General features: G+C 47.9%; 1 protein-coding gene across 2 annotated transcripts in view; it reads right to left on the minus strand.

Moving 5' to 3' along the window:
* Positions 1-5,310, minus strand: part of ABHD2 (abhydrolase domain containing 2, acylglycerol lipase) — a 110,236-nt gene extending 104,926 nt beyond the window's left edge. The window contains exon 1 of one of the 2 annotated variants that reach the window (XM_024766453.1): positions 5,071-5,197. The gene's annotated coding sequence lies outside the window, so the exon portion shown is untranslated. Of the gene's footprint in view, positions 1-5,070 lie in introns of both variants that reach the window. The other variant, XM_024766454.1, reaches the window with a different exon arrangement.
* Positions 5,311-6,000: the final 690 nt, after the last annotated feature.

Below are 6,000 nucleotides of genomic sequence, written 5' to 3' on the forward strand. Positions count from 1 at the left end.
GGGAGCCACAGAAGACCATGAGACCATGTTTAAACCAGCGTGGTTATCCAAAACATAAGGGCAGCCACAGAAAATTCAAATGTGAAGACCCCCTAAATTCTCTTCTTAGAATAGTCATCAGCAAAAGCTTAGCAAGGCCATGTGAGGCTCAGAGACCTTGGTCAAGTGATATGGAGAATGGGAAACACTCCTAAGAAGAGCAACAAATATCATATTCCCAAATGTTGTTTGGGAAAAATGCTTCACAGAGGCACAGGTGTGAGAGCTGGTTTTTCATGGGGTGAGAGAAAGGAAGGGGTGGGGCCCTTAACAAAGCTTTCCAGACAGGAAGTCCTGTCATGAAGGGCAGGGCTCCTCTCTGATGCCCAAGGGCGAGAACAAACAGAGCCGGGGCTGGGGTGCAGGAGACAGGATTCGACATGGTAGAGATGCTGAAAGGTGTATCAGGAAGGCCGGGAGCTTTCCCTGGAGACCAGAGAAAGCATAGCAAGCTTTCCCAGGCAATTCCAGCACATTCTGCCCAGAGGGCAGGTGAAGAGCCTGAGGTCCAGTGCTCCTCATTTTGTAATGTCCCCGCTCTCCCCTCATAGGATGACCTTCAGGGGAGGCCCTCCGCCTCACGCGGCCTCTTCTCAGGCTCAGAGCTGCAGGACAGAGAAGAAAAATATTTGCCCCCAAATAATCCACAAAATGCTTTAGGATCTCCATGTGAAGCTGTTGCCTAAATAAGACTGGTTCTTAGCAGCCTTAGAAACAGAATCGAATATCTAAAATAGATCACCTACATAAAAAATGAGGCTGAAGCTCTTTCCATACTGCGAAGAAACACTAAGTGAAAGAAGGCAAGGTTCCAAATAGCATGTATCGTTTGCTACCATTTGTGTTAAAGGGAAAGATAATCATAATGGATTTGCTAATAGATGTTATAAAATATCTCGGCTGTGCCTGGAACACCTCTGGAGGATGAAGAAATCAGTAACGCTGGTGCCTCTAAGGAATAAAACTAGGTGGTAGGAGTCTGGGGTGGACAGAGATGTATTTACTACTTCACTTTTGTGCCTTTCGAATATTTTCTTTCATCATGTAAATGCATTACCTATTAAAACAATTTTTAAAATTAAAAACACTGAAAATTTTTAAATGTAAAATAAAAACAAAATAGTGTTTCTGCAGCAAACCAAACACCCTTGTTAATCTGGACAGCTGTCTTCCTGGCACACGCCAGATGCTCAGTTTGTTGAACTTAATGAAGCTCCATTCAAAGACAACAAAAGAAAATCAGAAACCAGGCAAACCCAAGGGTATCAGTGTTCCAATTCTCTAATAAGCTCTTTACCTGTCTGCTACTTAACTATTGCAAAAGATCGGAAAATGGGTCCTTGGGTCACAAGCCCTGCACCCAACTGGGTCCAGTGCGCAAGCTTCATTCATGGGTAACAATAGGTCTGGTGGCCTGCCCACACCAGCCATTTTATAAATAGAAAATGTTTAATCCAAAAACATGATGCCTTGGAACCAAGACCACAAAAACAAACATGCAGATATGAAAATGATCCTGAAGGGAGATAATGTCAGCACCTGCAGGGTATCAGTGCAGAAATAGCAGCATGAGGGTTAAAAACAACACGCACTGGCCAAAGAGGTTGGAACATGCGGAGCTGCTATAAAATCCTAATGCCAGAGAACATCAAGAGGCGGCCTGAACTCCTTGTGCTCTGCTCTAGGGACAGTGTAGCCCAAGATGAAACAGGAAGGCTTATAACACCCCTTGCCCCAGTCACCTATGCTCTTAAATTGGTCAAAGAGTACTCAAAACCCACCCTGCAATGAAAACCGGAAAACTGTAAGCAGTAGGTTAGAGCAGAAATTCTGCCACGTGAATTCCATTATATTGGAAGGCTCTCTCTCCTAGGGCTTTTCAAAGAGCCAGGTTTTAGGCAAAGAACAAGGCAGACTTCACCCCAGTCTTCCATAGGACCAAAGAAATTATTTCGTGCTCTGGACAGGAGCTTGGAACAAGGGCAGTGGAGAACCATTACACTCTTCATGGGCCCTGCCAGAGATTCCCAGGAGGAAGGCGGAAGTGGAAGAAGTAAGGAATAACAGCAAATAAGAAGCCCTTTCACCAAGATGTTACGAGAAAAGAGAACAAGAGAATGAGAGAAAGGGGCCCTTATTAATACACAAAGAAACTAAAACAATTATTCTAAGATGGCTGAGTTCCAGAATGTCCTAAACAAAAAACCCAAACTCAGAATCAACTCTTAGGAAGGTGCCAATCGATAGTTTGCTTCATTCTAGAAAACATGTAAAAACAGAGAAGGGAAAACCCAAAGGGACCGGATTCCTGCAAGAAATAAAGGTGACAGGTATCTTCTGATTAAAAGAGAATTGGATGGCGGACTGAGAGTAGATATTTATCAGAACCGTGAAGGTGATAAAGAGAATGAAGGTGAAAGTAGAAAAGGGAATTTCCCCAACTAGAACGAGAGAAAAGACCGTTCCGCTGCACGTCCCATCTGGTTTATTTCAAGCTCAAGAAAAGAACAGGAAAAATGCAGTAAAATTAGTGAAAGAGCTAGATTACCAGCAAGAATCAGTCATACACTTGTGTTTCTGCCAGGCAAGGCAGGCGTTGCTGGTGCACCCCCTGCTCCAATGACTAAGTAACTTACTTCAATGCATTTGACACACGATCCCTGAACTTCCGAAAAGCACTTAATACAGTGGCTCATGAAATCTTCATCTAAAAATGTTCACCCATTTATAATCACGCTGCAGCACACTGACAACTGGGAAATAGGGCTGAACAGAGGGAATAGATATTTGGAAGGACGCCGTGGAGATTGGTATCATCAGGGACTTGGTTTATCACTTTGAGGGATTTCCCCCACCCCCCCTTTTAAAGAGAATGAGGTTTGGAGTCTAAGAAGAGTGTAATTACAACGAGAGGACTAACAGAGAAAATGAATTACCTGATTCAATAAAAGACAAAAATAAGAAATGAAATGCGATGTGACTTGGAAAACCCCACAGACATATGTGCTATATACAATGAAATCTGAAATATATTTAATGAACTGGGGGAGAGGAAGCAGGGGAAAAAATTAGCTCCTGATAGAAAATACTGGGTGGTAGGTATGAAGAAAAGCTGTATAAAAAGGCAACAGAAGATCGTATTTGGCAAATCTATAGTGCTTATTGTGTGCCAGGCACTGTTCTAAATGCCTCAGATATAGTAATCTTCAAAACAACCTTCTAATCTAAGTACCTTATTATTCCTATTTCATAGGTGAACAAACAGAGGCACAGAGAGGTTAAGTAACTTGCCCAAGGTTACAGCTAGTAAGAAGCAGGGCTAGGATTCAAATCCAGGCACTCTGGCCCCAAAATCTGTGCTCTTAACCTCTCTAGACTCCCCTAGAATTTCAACACAGAGAGCGAGATAAGTAGTCTAGGAGTGAAATACAAGTCATGCACTGGCTAGATCCAGGGTCAACAGATCATGGCTCTGTGATGACCAGTCAGTCCTGTGACCTCCCCAGGCCTTCGTTTCCTCACCTGTGCATTGAGAAGACGGATTAGACAAGCTCTACCTAAGGTGTCTTCAGCTCTAAAATGCTGCAAGTTCATGCGACAATCAGCAGTACATGGACAGGTCTGCTTTCTGAAGGGTTATTCAAAGGTTAATTCATCCTAAAACAAGCAGCAAACTTGCTATTAAGGTTCTTCCTCTGCCTCCTGACCTTCAGAAGATTATTCCTCTTATTATATAATAATATATATAATTATATATTATATATATAATATATATATTACTCTAATAATAATAGATTATTCCTCTATTATGCCTCTATTCAGGCAAATGACAGAGGGTAGTAAAAGGGGTACTGCATGGTTTTTCTTTTGGCCTCTACTTCGTGTGGTTGCAATGAAATGGCCCTCGAAAAGCTCTGGGCCAGATCACATTAACTCTGCCAAACCTACAGTCCCACCCAGGCACCTCTCAGGAGTCTGATTTTGGAGCCTGCCTTTGGATCTAGTTACTGGAATGCAGGTGAAACTGACACACTGGAGGTGAAGCAACCAAAGGAGAAGAATCAGGAAGACTAAAAGACGCACGCAGCCCACAGTAGTTCAAATTAAGGAGTTTCATAATGGCTAAATAAACCTTATCTTCTTGGTATGGTCCATTCTCTTTGCTAACACCCACTCTTGAGAGTTGAGACCACAAGTTCATTGTGGATGAATTCAACACCCACTTTCAAACTAATGAGCCCCCAGCAGTATTCTTCTCAAGGTAGGCATTAAAGGTCAGAGTGCATCTGTGAATGGAGAAGGGCCTTACAGGTGGGTCATGCAGTCCTCCCTTGCGAGTCCCTTCTAAGCATCCCTGGCAGGTGGCTGTCACCTGGCCTCTGCCTGGTCACTTCCAAGGTCGCGGTGTTGGCTGCCTCGCCTAGCAGGGCCTGCGCTGCTGGACAGTTCTCACTGTGGGGAAAGACCACGAAGCGCCTAGAACAGTGCCTGGCACGTGGGCGAGCTAAATAAGTGTGCCTCCAACTGGGTCAAAAGCTGCCTCCGTACAACTTGAACCCATCATTCCTGGGTGCCCCCTTGGAGCCCAGAAACGCAGAGGCCCCTCGGATATTCGGGGCTGTAATCAGGTCCCTCGGCCCTCTCCTTGCAGGTGCCGAACCCGGATCTCCATCACCAAGGCTGGAAGAGCCCCTCCCCAGACCCCAGAGGTCCCAAGAGTGCGCACTGATGGAGGGATGGCCGGTAGGGAGGCCGCAGTCGGGGTTGTCCCCATCCTCGGTATCTGACGCTGAAGGGGACAAAGGGCTTTCAGGAAGGCGTATCCCACCCGATGCGTTCCAGGCTGCCTCCCTCCCCGCCGGCCCTGGGGACCACCGCGGCGACAGGTGACAGGCCCCCCGAGGATCCGGGGCGCTCAGGCTGCGGCGCGATGGGCCGAGCCACGACAGGGACCGCGGGGCTCAGGGGTTTGGCCCGACTGATGGGGGGCTCAATCACGGCTTAGCGGAGCTCGCTCCGCCGTGGCTTTACCTGCTTGTGGTTGACTACTGCGGCCCAGTTCGCCCCCAGTCAGGTTCCCGCAACTCAGCAGCTGCCGCCGGCGCTCAAGGAAATGCAGCCGGAACCCCTGGCCAGTGCAGCTCCCGCCGCTACCGGCCCCGCCCAAGCAACTGCCGCCACGCCCCTGACGACCGATTCTGCCACGCCCCTAGCCACGGAAACCCGCCCGTTCATTGGGCCGCCCAGCCGCTGCTCTACTAGCCCCGCACTTCCATTGTACGCTGAGGGTAGCCCATTGGTCAACGGAGCTGCTCCTCAGAGCGGAGGCGGAGCCCTTAGTGAAGAGCTCCACGACAATTGGTTATTTTTCACGTCTTTAGCCCGTTGGCCGAGACACTATAGGATAAAGCCAGCCCGGAGGGGGCAGGGAAAAGAGAGGAGGGCTACTGGAGGGGTGTTGTTTGATGTTGACTGTGGCGGGTTGCAAAGAGGGAGGCAATTGTGACCGCAAGCTGGGTTGGACGATTGGGTAATGTCAGGTGTCGTCTGGGGTTGGGAGGAGGGAGGCCGACTGGTAGTTCAGCTGCCGGGTCTGATGGCTCCAGGCCGACAGGTGGATTCACCTGTAGTCCAGGACACCAGGGGCAAAATTTGGGGTCGTGTCCGGGGAGAGAGGAGTCAGGTTAGTGAGTCACCAAGCCTCAAGGAGAGGAAAGGATGAAGAGGCAGCGGCTTCTGGCCCCTTCCAGGTAGGAAAGGGTGATGGGGCCGTGCCAGGCAGTGTGGACCTCAGTTATTGTCCCACTGTTCTTTCAGCCCTTAAGACGACCTTCTCCCAGTTGGAGGCAGCCTGGAAGAATGTAGCCTTTGGAATCATATCTAGAATTGAACTCCCTGTTGGCATGTACAGGTTGTACGGCCTTGAGCAAGTCACTTAACCTTTCTGCATGCATCCTGATT

Source organism: Neophocaena asiaeorientalis, unplaced genomic scaffold (assembly GCF_003031525.2).
Source record: "Neophocaena asiaeorientalis asiaeorientalis breed wild unplaced genomic scaffold, Neophocaena_asiaeorientalis_V1.1 scaffold346, whole genome shotgun sequence".
Lineage (NCBI taxonomy): Eukaryota > Metazoa > Chordata > Mammalia > Artiodactyla > Phocoenidae > Neophocaena > Neophocaena asiaeorientalis.